This window comes from Pristiophorus japonicus, unplaced genomic scaffold, assembly GCF_044704955.1.
Source record: "Pristiophorus japonicus isolate sPriJap1 unplaced genomic scaffold, sPriJap1.hap1 HAP1_SCAFFOLD_940, whole genome shotgun sequence".
NCBI lineage: Eukaryota > Metazoa > Chordata > Chondrichthyes > Pristiophoridae > Pristiophorus > Pristiophorus japonicus.
The window spans coordinates 67,345-81,119 of NW_027254869.1; the positions used below are offsets into that span (position 1 = coordinate 67,345).

The following is a 13,775-nucleotide window of genomic DNA, read 5'->3' on the forward strand; positions in this document are numbered from 1 at the left end:
CCTTCCGCTCTCATCCATTATCCTCTCTCACTCACTCCATCGCCACCCTTCCCTCTCCCTCTATTTCCCCTTCCCCCTCTCTCTCACTCCTTCCACTCTCTCTTTTCCCTTCCCCTCTCTTTCCTGCTCCTTACCCTGCGTTTCCCAAAACAGGTGGTTCCATAGCTCAGGGGTTAGAGCACTGGTCTAGTAAATCAGGGTCGTGGGTTCAAATCTCACTGGGCCATACTCAAAATTAGCTCAATATTTAAATTCACCGTCAATTAACAAGGGCTTTAATTATAAATATTAAACTGCACTGATACCGACCCTGGAACAACAGGTTGTCGTCTCTATTACACTTTCTCTCCATCCAAATCTCTCTCTGCCGACCCCCATTCTGCATCTTTTACCCCCTTTCCCGCGATCTCGCTTTGCCCGTCTCCCCCCTCCCTTGCCACACCCACTCTCTATCCTTTCCTGTCTCTCTCTCTCTCCCCCTTCCGCTCTCCACCTCTCACTCCCCTTCCCCCTGTCTCTCAATTCTTCTCACATTCTACCCAATATAAACTAGAGGTGATCCGAAACTCGACTGACCCCGTGTCCGAACTCGCACTGAGTCCCGCTCACCCATCACCCCCTGTGCTCACTGCCCCGTGTCCTAACTCGCACCCAGTCCCACTCACCCATCACCCACTGTGCTCACTGCACCGTGTCCTAACTCACACCGAGTCCCACTCACCCATCAACCCCTGTGCTCGCTGCCCCGTGTCCTAACTCACACCCAGTCCCACTCACCCATCACCCACTGTGCTCACTGCCCCGTGTCCTAACTCACACCGAGTCCCGCTCACCCATCACCCTCTGTGCTCGCTGCCCCGTGTCCTAACTCACACGGAGTTCCGCTCACCCATCACCCCCTGTGCCCCGTGTCCTAACTCACACCGAGTCCCGCTCACCCATCACCCGCTGTGCTCGCTGCCCCGTGTCCTAACTCGCACCGAGTCCCACTCACCCATCACCCCCTGTGCTCACTGACCTTGTGTCCTAAGTCGCACCCAGTCCTGATCACCCATCACCCCCTGTGCTCACTGACCCCGTGTCCTAACTCGCACTGAGTCCCATTCACCCATCAACCCCTGTGCTCACTGCCCCGTGTCCTAACTCACACCCAGTCCCGCTCACCCATCACCCCCTGTGCTCACTGCCCCGTGTCCTAACTCGCACCCAAACCCGCTCACCCATCACCCCCTGTGCTCACTGCCCCATGTCCTAACTCGCACCGAGTCCCGCTCACCCATCACCCCCTGTGCTCACTGCCCCCGTGTCCTAACTCGCACCCAGTCCCGCTCACCCATCACCCCCTGTGCTCGCTGCCTCCGTGTCCTAACTCGCACCGAGTCCCGCTCACCCATCACCCTCTGTGCTCACTGCCCCGTGTCCTAACTCACACCCAGTCCCACTCACCCATCACCCCCTGTGCTCGCTGCCCCGTGTCCTAACTCGCACCGAGTCCCGCTCACCCATCACCCCCTGTGCTCACTGCCCCGTGTCCTAACTCGCACCCAGTCCCGCTCACCCATCACCCCCTGTGCTCGCTGCCCCCGTGTCCTAACTCGCACTCAGTCCCACTCACCCATCACCCCCTGTGCTCGCTGCCCCCGTGTCCTAACTCGCACTGAGTCCCGCTCACCCATCACCCGCTGTGCTCGCTGCCCCCGTGTCCTAACTCGCACCCAGTCCCACTCACCCATCACCCGCTGTGCTCACTGCCCCCGTGTCCTAACTCGCACCGAGTCCTTCTCACCCATCACCCACTGTGCTCACTGCCCCGTGTCCTAACTCGCACTGAGTCCCACTCACCCATCACCCCCTGTGCTCACTGCCCCCGTGTCCTAACTCACACCCAGTCCCACTCACCCATCACCCCCTGTGCTCACTGCCCCGTGTCCTAACTCGCACCGAGTCCCGCTCACCCATCTCCCCCTGTGCTCACTGCCCCGTGTCCTAACTCGCACCCAGTCCCACTCACCCATCACCCCCTGTGCTCACTGCCCCCGTGTCCTAACTCACACCCAGTCCCACTCACCCATCACCCCCTGTGCTCACTGCCCCGTGTCCTAACTCGCACCCAGTCCCGTTCACCCATCACCCCCTGTGCTCACTGACCCGTGTCCTAACTCGCACCCAGTCCCGCTCACCCATCACCCCCTGTGCTCACTGACCCGTGTCCTAACTCACACCCAGTCCCACTCATCCATCACCCCCTGTGCTCACTGCCCCGTGTCCTAACTCACACTGAGTCCCACTCACCCATCACCCCCTGTGCTCACTGCCCCGTGTCCTAACTCGCACCGAGTCCCGCTCACCCATCACCCGCTGTGCTCGCTGCTCCGTGTCCTAACTCGCACCGAGTCCCGCTCACCCATCACCCCCTGTGCTCACTGCCCCGTGTCCCAACTCGCACCGAGTCTCGCTCACCCATCACCCCCTGTGCTCGCTGCCCTGTGTCCTAACTCACACGGAGTCCCGCTCACACATCACACCCCTGTGCTCACTACGTTAAAGGCGCTTTATAAATGTACATTATTGTTGGTGTTCCCTCTGTCTCTCCTCTTCCCCGTCTCTCTCTCACTCCTTCCCCTCACTCTCCCCTTCCCTCTCTCTCACTCCTTCCCCTCACTCTCCCCTTCCCTCTCTCTCAATCCTTCACCTCACTCTCCCCTTCCCTCTCTCTCACTCCTTCCCCTCACTCTCCCCTTCCCTCTCTCTCAATCCTTCCCCTCACTCACCCCTTCCCTCTCTCTCAATCCTTCACCTCACTCTCCCCTTCCCTCTCTCTCACTGCTTCCCCTCAGTCTCCCCTTCCCTCTCTCTCACTCCTTCACCTCACTCTCCTCTTCTCCATCTCTCTCTCACTCCTTCCCCTCGCTCTCCTCTTCCCTCTCTCTCACTCCTTCCCTTCACTCTCCCCTTCCCTCTCTCTTCCTCTAATAGCGCCCCACCTAGTGGACTACCGATGTAATAACAACTGCTGACACGCTCCTCTCTCTCTCCATCTCACACTCTCCCTCTCTCGCCTTCCCCCTCACTCTCTCCTTCCCTCTCCCTGTTCCTTTCCCCCGCTTTCTCCCCTTCCCACTCTCCGCTCCTCTCTCTCCACTCACTCCTCAATCTCTCCCCTCCCTCTCTCTCTCTCCTTTCCCTTCTGACTTTCCCCTTCCCCCCTCTAACCTCTTCCGGCTCGAGAGACAGTGAGCGACAGAGAGAAAGTGATAGAGAGACAGAGAGAGAGACTGAGAAAGAGAGAGAAACAGAGCGAGAGTGAGTGAGTGAGAGAGAGAGAGACAGAGAGACAAAGTGATAGAGAGACAGAGAGAGAGTGAGAAAGAAAGACAGAGAGAGAGATACTGAGAAAAATACATAGAGACAAAGAGAGATTGAGGCAGAGAGAGAGTGAGAAAGGAAGACAGAGAGAGAGAGAGAGACTGAGAAAGATACACAGAGAGACAGAGAGACAGAGAGACAGAGAGATTGGGACAGAGTGTGACTGAGTTGCCTTGGGATGTTTTACTACGTGAAAGACCCGATATATCGATGTTGAGAGGCGAATATTGAAGAGACGGAGGCAGGAGTCTGGGGGATGAGACACAATCTGAGCGTTTCACTGACCCCTCCTCATTCTTCAAACACACAGCACTAACTGGGGAATGACCCACAACCCAGGGGTTAGAGCACTGGTCTAGTAAACCATGGACTGTGGGTTCAAATCTCACTGGGGTCTACTCACAATTAATTCAGTATTTAAATACAGTGTCAATTAACAAGGGCTTTAATTATAAATATTAAACATCTCTGAGACTGACCCTGGAATAACAGGCTCCCCTCACAACATTCTCTCTCTCTCTGCTTGACATGTTTTACATCTTTTTTCCGCTTTCTCGCTTTTCCCGTCTCTCACATTCCCATCTCTCACCCTCTTCCATCCCCCACTCTCCCCTGCCCTCTCTTCCCTCCCCTCCCTCCTCTCTCTCTCTTTTCCCTTTTTTGTCAGATTCTCCCATTCCCCCTCTCTCTGTCCCCTCCCTCTCTTTCTCTCTCTCCCCTCCCTCTCTCCTCTTCCCTTCTCTCTCTCCCCTTCCTCTCTCGCCTTCCATCTCTTTCTCTCCCCTTCCGCTCTCTCCCATTCCCCGCTCTCATCCTTTCCTCTCTCTCTATCTCTCTCCTTCCCCCTCTCTCTGTCCCCTCCCTCTCTTTCCCCTCCCCCTCTCTCTCTCCCCTTCCGCTCTCTCTTCCTCCCTGTCTCCCATTTCCAACTCTCTCTCACTCCTTCCTACCTCTCTCCCTTTCCCACTATCTCGCTTTCCCCGTCTCTCACTGTGATATATTCACAGAGCACAGCACACACAGCTCCTCTCTCGGAAGCCTCCGGAAATCTGCCTGGTTCAGTTTAATTATTAACTCTGCAGTTGCAGTACACAATATGTCCACATCCACAGTGTGGAGCGACAAACATTACAAGCTTACAGACATTACACTCACTCATTCTCCTCTCTAACCCTCTCCCCTCACTGTCTCTCCTTCCCCCTCTCTCCGCTTTTCACTCTCCGCTTCCCTCTCCTTCCTCCCTCTCTTTCGTCCCCTCCCTCCCCTCTCTCCTCTCTCTCTCTCTCTTTTCCATTTCTTTTCAGGTTTCCCCCTTCTCCCACTCTCTCCCCTTCCCCTCCCGCTCTTTCACATTCCCAACTTTCTCTTTTCCCTTCCCCTCTCTTTCCCTCTCCTTCCCCACTCTTTCTCTCCCCTTCCCCTCTCTCTCTCTCACTCCTTCCCCATCACTCCTCTCAACATCTCTTTCACCTTCCCCCCACTCTCTCTCCCCTTCCCTCTCTTTCCCCTCCCCTCTCTCGCTCACTCCTTCCCTCTCTTTCTCTCCCATTCCCTTCTCGCTCACTCCTTCCCCTCTCCCTTTTCATTTTCTCCCCTCCTCTCTCTCTCCTCTCCCTCACCTTCTCTCTCCACTCCCCAGTCTCCACTCCCCTCCATCCTCCCTTTCATTCCCTCGCTCTCGCTCTCCCCTTTCCCATCAGACTCTCCCCCTCCCCATCTCTCCCATCCCCCCCTCTCTCTCCCCTTCTCCCTCTCTCTTCCCTTCCCCCACTCTACCCTCTCCCCTCGAGGGACAGAGTGAAAGGTGAGAGACAGAAAGAAAGAGACAGAGACAGTGAGACAGAGAGACAGAGAGATTGGGACAGAGTGTGACTGAGTTGCCTTGGGATGTTTTACTACGTGAAAGACCCGATATATCGATGTTGAGAGGCGAATATTGAAGAGACGGAGGCAGGAGTCTGGGGGATGAGACACAATCTGAGCGTTTCACTGACCCCTCCTCATTCTTCAAACACACAGCACTAACTGGGGAATGACCCACAGCCCAGGGCAGGTGGTTCCATAGCTCAGGGGTTAGAGCACTGGTCTAGTAAACCAGGGGTCATGGGTTCAAATCTCACTGGGGACCTACTCAAAATTAGCTCAGTATTTAAATTAACTGTCAATTAACAAGGGCATTGATTATAAATATTAAACAGCTCTGAGATTGACCCTGGAACTACAGGCTCCCCTCACACCTTTCCCTGTCTCTCTGCTTTCCAGATCACAACCTGTTCTACATTTTTTTTTTAACTCCTCTCTCACTTTCCCGCAATCTCACTTTCTCCATCTCTCTCTCCCCTTTCCCTCTCTCTCTCCCCTTCCCCTCTCTCTCCTTCCGCTCCCTCCCCTCACTCCTCTCTCTCCCTCTTTTGCCTTTCTTTTCAGATTCTCCCCTGCTCCCTCTCTCTCCCCTTCCTTTCTCTCTCCCCTGCCTCCTCCCTCTCTCGACTTCCCATCTCTCTCCCCTTTCCCTCTCTCTCCCCTTCCCCTCTCCTCCCTCCTCTCTCTCACTCTTTTGCCTTTCTTTTCAGATTCTCCCCTGCTCTCTCCCTCTCCCCTTCCTTTCTCTCTCCCCTGCCTCCTCCCTCTCTCTGTCTCGGCTTCCCATCTCTCTCCCCTGCTCTCTCCCTCTCCCCTTCCTTTCTCTCTCCCCTGCCTCCTCCCTCTCTCGGCTTCCCATCTCTCTCCCCTCCCCCCTCTCGCTCTCTTCCATTCGGCTCTCTCCCATTCCCCTCTGGCTGACTCCTTCCCCCTCTCTCTCCCATTCCCTCTCCCACTCATTCCCCTCTCTCCCTCCTTTTACAACTTCCAAGCACTAATCTCTCTCACAGAGCCGACACAGACACGATGGGCCGAATGGCCCTCCTTGTGTGCTGTAAGATTCTGTCAATGTTCAGGGATGAATCACCAAGAATGATTATTCGGGCCCCACCTCCTTGTTAACAATAGTAAGATGCAAACAGGAGCTGGTGTTACAGGTGGCTCCATAGCTCAGGGGTTAGAGCACTGGTCTTGTAAACCAGGGGTCGTGTGTTCAAATCTCACTGGGGCCTACTCAATTTTGGCTTCTGTTACTGAATTGACCGTCAATCGGCGACAGGCCGACACCATCAACAGGAACCACTCACTCCGCACTTTATAATCTGCCCACAGTACTTTCACTTCCCACTCCCAGTCTGTCTCCCACCTTTTCCACATCCAGTCTCAGAGACACCGATATATCATCGACTCATAGAAACTTACAGCACGGAAGGTGACCATTTCGGCCCATCGTGTCTGCACCAGCCGACCAAGAGGAATCTGCTGGGCAGGGCCACATTGTCCGCATGTCCCAGACACGAGACTCCCAAAGCAAGCGCTCCACTCGGAACTCCTTCACGGCAAACGAGCCAAAGGTGGGCAGAGGAAACGTTACAAGGAACACCCTCAAAGCCTCCCTGATAAAGTGCAACATTCCCACCGACACCTGGGAGTCCCTGGCCAAAGACCAGTCTCCCCTTCCATCTCTCTCACTCCTTCCCCACTCTCTCCCCTTCCCCTCTCTCTCCCTCCTTCCACTCTCTCTTTTCCCATCCCCTCTCTTTCCTGCTCCTTCCCCTGTCTTTCAGAGAGCAGGTGGCTCCATAGCTCAGGGGTTAGTGCACTGGTCTTGTAAGCCAGGGGTCGTGAGTTTAAATCTCACTGGGGTCTAATTTTAGTATTTAGATCCCTGTTTCTCATTCCTCCCACTCTCTTCCCCCTTGAAAGGATGCAAAATTCACAAGAATCTCCTCACAGTGTTTGGGCTCATTCAAAAGGATATTTAATTTGGGACTATCGATCGGAAAGTTTGCAACCCAGAAGTGCTTATGGAAGAAACTGCGAACTTTAGTAGAATTTTGGACTTTTTAAAGACACATTCAAGGCTGTGTGCGGGCCCAAAGAACGAACAGGAGACAACTTGATTATTGAGGCTGTCTGGGTGTTGGGACTAACATAACTTGTCTGGAGAAATGGGTATTCGAGAATCCTTCTCCACAAGAGATATTAGCATTACAACAAATAACCCAGAGATAGCCAACCATCAACCTGAATCTGGAAAACCATTTCAGCATATACATCACAAAGAGGCCCAATCCAGCCTATGTGCGAAATATTACAAAGAAGAGTCAAGCCCGCCAAATTCAAACAAAGAATCCTGGACTGATTTGGCGCGAAGATTAGAACCATTCAAACCGTATAACTGGCCCCTGTTTTAACAGAGGGTATGACATATTTTGCCATACAACCAAGACCACGCTTGTGTCATCAAGAAGGGAGAGAAACCAACGCGACCGTTGTAAACTAACTTCTCCAGCCTCGAAGTCCTGAAGTCCTGAAGGAAGAACATCACCATCGCAGCAACAACTGACCACAGCCAACGTGGTATCAATGAAAAACCACCGCGATCGACCAAACTACAAATAAACTCCAACTGGAAGAAACCGAAGAATCGAAAGTTTCCAGTCTACAATCTAAGGCCTGACTACCAACAGGTGAAAACATTACCTAAAGAGACTTTGAACCTATTTCTAACGAAGAAAACCGGGTACTTACCCCATAGATCCAAAACGTGCTTTACCGCATCAGTGGACTCAACCCAACTGAAGATTGTGCAGCTAGAAGTCTTCTCCGACGTTCGGGGTACGGCAAGCAGAACCTACACAATTCAAGGAACCCCAAAACCGCGAACTACCGCTAACTGACCAGAAAGGATTGGTAAGCATAGTCCCTGCCTGCCCTGGAGTCTAACCTAGCTAGGATTAGGTATGGGGAGGTGGGAGGTGTCATTTTACTGTACACCCCCTTTGAATGTGTAATGTATTGTTCTTTATTCGAGCGATTATAAGGTTTGACATTGTATTTTCTTGTCTTTCATAAAATCAAAGTTCTTTTGCACCAAACCAGTGACCTTTGCACTTTGTCACACCCCCCAAATAAATCCAGAGTCTCGAACCCAAGGGAGTGGGGGCGATTCGAACCGCTCAAGTAGGTCAGAGGTGAACCTGACCCCCGGGACCATCACCACACACTTACACTCCCGTCTCTCTCTTTTCCCTTTCCTTTCAGGTTCTCCCCCTCTCTGCCCTCCCCCCTCTCTCTCTCACTCCTTCCCTGTCTCTCCCCTTAACATCTCTCTCCCCTTCCACCCTCTCTCTCCCACTCCTTCCCCTCTCTGCCTCCATTCCACACTCTCGCTCTCCATCTCCTCCCTCTCTTTCCCCAACTCCCTCTCTTCCTCGCTGTCTCCCCTTCCCACTCTCTCACTCCTTCCCCACTCTCTCTCCTTCCCCTCCCTCCTCACTCCTTTTCCCTTCCCCTCTCTTTCCTGATCCTTCCCCTGTTTTCGCTGGAACAGGTGGCTCCATAGTTCAGGGGTTAAAGCACTGGTTCAGTGAACTAGTGGTTGTGGGTTTAAATCTCACTGGGGCCTATTCAAAGTTAACTCAGTATTTAAATTCACTGTCAATTAACAAGGGATTTACTGATAAATATTGACCAGCTCTGAGACTGACCCTGAAACACAAAGCTCTCCTATTCTCCTTTCGCCCCCTTTCTCATTCTCCCTCTCTCCCTATCTTCCCCATCACTACACATTCTGCCGCTCTCCCCATTTCTCTTTATCACTCATTCCCCTCTCTCTCCCCTTCCGCACTCTCCCGTTTCCCTCTGTCTCCTCTACCCATTTCCTCCAATCTCTCTCATTCCTTCCCCCTCTCTCCCCTTAACATCTCTTTCCTCTTCCTTCCTCTCTCTCCCATTCACCCCTTTCTCTCTCCCACACCTAGCCCTCTCTTTCCCTCCTTCCACTCTCTCTCTCTCCATCCCCTCCCTCTCTTTTCCTCTCTTTCTCGCTGTCTCTATTCCCTCTCTCTCACTCCTTCCACTCTCTCTTTTCCCTTCCCCTCTCTTTCCTGCTCCTTCCCCTGTCTTTTCCCAAACACGTGGCTCCATAGCTCAGGGGTTAGAGCACTGGTCCAATAAACCAGCGGTCGTGGGTTCAAATCTCACTGGGGGCCTACTCAAAATTAGCTCATTATTTAAATACACTGTCAATTAACAAGAGATTTAATTATGAAAATTAAACAGCTTTGAGTCTGACCCTGAAACTGCTCTCTTGCTGCTTTTCCCATGATTACATGTTCTACATCTTTTCCCCGTCTCTCAGTCATTCCCCTTTCACACTCTCTCACACCTCCCACTCTCTTTTTCCCCTTCCAATCTCTCTCACTCCTTCCCCCTCTCTCTCTCACTCCTTCCCCCCCTCTCTCACTCCTTCCCTCTCTCTCCCCTTCTCTCTCTCTCCCCTTCCCCTCTCTGTCTCCTCTTCCCCCTCTCTCTCACTCCTTCTCTCTCTCACTCCTTCTCTCTCTCTCTCCCCTTCTCTCTCTCTCCCCTTACCCTCTCTGCCTCCCCTTGCCCCTCTCTCTCACTCCTTCCACTCTCTCTTTTCCCTTCCCCTCTCTTTCCTGCTCCTTCCCCTCTCTCTCGCACTCCTTCCCCATCACTCCCCTTAACAACTCTTTCACCTTCCCACCCTCTCTCTCCCCTTCCCTCTCTTTCCCCTCCCCTCTTTCGCTCTCGCCTTCCCTCTCTCTCTTCCCTTCTCCCTCTCTCACCTTCCCTTCCCTCTCCTTCCCCTCCCTCCTCTCTGGCTCTCGCCTTCCCACTCTCTCTCTCCTCTTCCCCTCTCGCTCGCTCCTTCCCATCTCCCTTTTCATTTTCTCCCCTCCTCTCTCTCTCCTCCCTCTCCTTCTCCCTCCCCTCCTCAGTCTCCACTCCCCTCCATCCTCCCTTTTATTCCCTCGCTCTCGCTCTCCCCTTCCCCATCAGACTCTCCCCTTCCCCATCTCTCCCACCCCCCCGTCTCCCCTTCTCCCTCTCTCTCCCCTTCCCCCGCTCTACCCTCCCGCCTCGAGAGACAGAGTGAGAAGGTGAGAGACAGAAAGAAAGAGACAGAGACACAGAGAGACAGAGAGACAGAGAGATTGAGGCAGAGTGTGACTGAGTTGCCTTGGGATGTTTTACTTCGTGAAAGACCCGATATATCGATGTTGAGAAGTGAATATTGAAGAGACGGAGGCAGGAGTCTGGGGGATGAGACACAATCTGAGCGTTTCACTGACCCCTCCTAATTCTTCAAACACACAGCACTAACTGGGGAATGACCCACAGCCCAGGGCAGGTGGCTCCATAGCTCAGGGGTTAGAGCACTGGTCTAGTAAACCAAGGGTCGTGGGTTCAAATCTCACTGGGGCCTATTCAAAATTAGTTCAGTATTTAAATTCACTGTCAATTAACAAGGGGTTTAATTATAAATACTAAACAGCTCTTAGATTGACCCTGGCATTACAGGCTCCTGTCTCTCTGATTTCCCGATCATGACCCAGTTTACTCCTCTCTCACTTTCCTGCGATCTATCTCACTCTTTTGCCTTTCTTTTCAGATTCTCCCCTTCCTTTCTCTCTCCCCTGCTTCCTCCCTCTCTCGACTTCCCATCTCTCTCCCCTCCCACTCTCGCTCTCTCCCATTCCCCTCTCGCTCTCTCCCATTCCCCTCTGGCTGACTCCTTCCCCCTCTCTCTCCCCCTCCCTCTCCCACTCATTCCCCTTTCTCCCTCCTTTTACAACTTCCAAGCACGAATCTCTCTCACAGAGCCGACACAGACACGATGGGCCGAATGGCCCTCCTTGTGTGCTGTAAGATTCTGTCAATGTTCAGGGATGAATCACTGAGAATGATTATTCGGGCCCCACCTCCTTGTTAACAATAGTAAGATGCAAACAGGAGCTGGCGTTACAGGTGGCTCCATAGCTCAGGGGTTAGAGCACTGGTCTTGTAAACCAGGGGTCGTGGGTTCAAATCTCACTGGGGCCTACTCAATTTTGGCTTCTGTTCCTGAATTGACCGTCAATCGACGACAGGCCGACACCATCAACAGGAACCACTCACTCCGCACTTTACAATCTGCCCACAGCACTTTCACTTCCCACTCCCAGTCTGTATCCCACCTTTTCCACATCCAGTCTCAGAGACACTGATATATCATCGACTCATAGAAACTTACAGCAGGGAAGGTGACCATTTCGGCCCATCGTGTCCGCACCAGCCGATCAAGAGCTATCTGCTGGGCAGGGCCACATAGTCTGCATGCCCCAGACACGAGACTCCCAAAGCAAGCGCTCTACTCGGAACTCCTTCACGGCAAGCGAGCCAAAGGTGGGCAGAGCCAAACATTACAGGGACACCCTCAAAGCCTCCCTGATAAAGTGCAACATCCCCACCGACACCTGGGAGTCCCGAATCGGAATGGAGGAAGTGCATCCGGGAGGGCGCTGAGCACCTCGAGTCTCGTCGCCGAGAGCGTGCAGAGACCAAGCGCAGGCAGCGGAAGGAGCGTGCGGCAAACCAGTCCCACCCTCCCCTTCCCTCAACGTCGATCTGTCCCACCTGTGACAGGGACTGTGGTTCCCGTATTAGACTGTTCAGTCACCTCAGGACTCATGTTTAGAGTGGGAGCAAGTCTTCCTCGATTCCGAGGGACTGCCTATGATGATGATATGATCCCAGTCTGATCCCACTTTCCAGCTCTCGGTGCGTAGCCCTGTAGCTTACGGCACTTCAAGTGCACATCCAAGTACCTTTTAAATGTGGTGAGGGTTTCTGCCTCTACCACCCTTTCAGGCCGTGAGTTCCAGACCCCCACCACCCTCTGGGTGAAGGAATGGAGGTCTCCCCTCAGCCTCCTCTGTTCCAAAGAAAACAACCCCAGCCGATCCAATCTTCCCTCGTCGCTAAAATTCTCCAGTCCCGCCAACATCCTGGTAAATCTCCTCTGCACCCTCTCCAGTGCAATCACATCCTTCCTGCGATATCCTGACATTTTAGGGAGAAAAAAATCTGGGAAACATAGAAACGTAGAAAATAGGTGCAGGAGTAGGCCATTCAGCCCTTCGAGCCTGCACCACCATTCAATATGATCATGACAGATCATTCACCTCAGTACCCCATTCCTGCTTTCTCTCCATACCCCTTGATTCCTTTAGCCGTAAGGGCCATATCTAACTCCCTCTTCAATATATCCAATGATCTGACCTCAACAACTCTCTGCGGCAGGGAATTCCACAGGTGAACAACTCTCTGAGTGAAGAAGTTTCTCCTCATCTCGGTCCTAAATGGCTTACCCCTTATCCTTAGACTGTGTCCCCTGGTTCTGGACTTCCCCAACATCGGGAACATTCGGCCAGCATCTAACCTGTCCTGTCCCGTCAGAATCTTATACGTTTCTATGAGATCCCCTCTCATCCTTCTAAACTCCAGTGAATACAGGCCCAGTCAATCCAGTCTCTCCTCATATGTCAGTCCTGCCATCCCAGGAATCAGTCTGGTGAACCTTCGCTGCACTCCCTCAATAGCAAGAATGTCCTTCCTCAGATTAGGAGACCAAAACTGAACACAATATTCCAGGTGAGGCCTCACCAAGGCCCTGGACAACTGCAGTAAGACCTCCCTGCTCCTATACTCAAATCCCCTCGCTATGAAGGCCAACATACCATTTGACTTCTTCACCGCCTGCTGTACCTGCATGCCAACTTTCAATGACTGATGAACCATGACACCCAGGTCTCGTTGCACCTCCCCTTTTCCTAATCTGTCACCATTCAGATAATATTCTGCCTTCCTGTTTTTGCCACCAAAGTGGATAACCTCACATTTATCCACATTATTCTGCATCTGCCATGCATTTGCCCACTCACCTAACCTGTCCAAGTCACCCTGCAGCCTCTTAGCATCCTCCTCACAGCTCACACCGCCACCCAGCTTAGTGTCATCTGCAAACTTGGAGATATTACACTCAATTCCTTCATCTAAATCATTGATGTATATTGTAAATAGCTGGGGTCCCAGCACTGAGCCCTGCGGCACTCCACTAGTCACTGCCTCCCATTCCGAAAAGGACCCGTTTATCCCGGGATCCGGCAGACAGCAGCTTGCGAAGGATGACCTCGTGACCGATTCCGAGCACGAAACCGTTCGGCAACATTTCCCGCAAAGATCCCGCAAAAACCGTACTGCCCCGCAAGGAATCTTCTGGCCCTGGGAGCGCCGGTGGGTGTAAAAGTGATACCTGGCCTTTAAGGTGCTCTCCTTCGGCTTGAGGCGTTCCTACACCAGCACACACAGCTCTGTGTAAGTCTTCTCCTCTGGTTTGACCGGTGCCAGCAGGTTTTTGAGCAGGCCGTATATCGGAGACCCACATACGGTGAGGAGAATCGCCCTGGTCTTGATCGCCCTCTCTCAGCCTCGTCCTGTTCATTGGCGACGTAGTACCGGTCGGGACGCTCAAC

The 13,775-nt window shown here is 53.0% G+C and overlaps 6 non-coding genes across 6 annotated transcripts; all 6 read left to right on the forward strand.

The window, feature by feature from the left end:
• The first annotated feature begins 5,421 nt into the window (after positions 1 to 5,421).
• Positions 5,422 to 5,495, forward strand: trnat-agu (transfer RNA threonine (anticodon AGU)). The gene has a single exon. It is a non-coding gene; the product is annotated as a tRNA-Thr (tRNA).
• Positions 5,496 to 6,388: 893 nt separating this feature from the next.
• Positions 6,389 to 6,461, forward strand: trnat-ugu (transfer RNA threonine (anticodon UGU)). Its single transcript has one exon. It is a non-coding gene; the product is annotated as a tRNA-Thr (tRNA).
• A 564-nt stretch (positions 6,462 to 7,025) lies between these two features.
• Positions 7,026 to 7,098, forward strand: trnat-ugu (transfer RNA threonine (anticodon UGU)). Its single transcript has one exon. It is a non-coding gene; the product is annotated as a tRNA-Thr (tRNA).
• A 2,275-nt stretch (positions 7,099 to 9,373) lies between these two features.
• Positions 9,374 to 9,447, forward strand: trnai-aau (transfer RNA isoleucine (anticodon AAU)). Its single transcript has one exon. It is a non-coding gene; the product is annotated as a tRNA-Ile (tRNA).
• A 1,167-nt stretch (positions 9,448 to 10,614) lies between these two features.
• Positions 10,615 to 10,687, forward strand: trnat-agu (transfer RNA threonine (anticodon AGU)). Its single transcript has one exon. It is a non-coding gene; the product is annotated as a tRNA-Thr (tRNA).
• A 544-nt stretch (positions 10,688 to 11,231) lies between these two features.
• trnat-ugu (transfer RNA threonine (anticodon UGU)) lies at positions 11,232 to 11,304 on the forward strand. The gene has a single exon. It is a non-coding gene; the product is annotated as a tRNA-Thr (tRNA).
• The last annotated feature ends 2,471 nt before the right edge of the window (positions 11,305 to 13,775 follow it).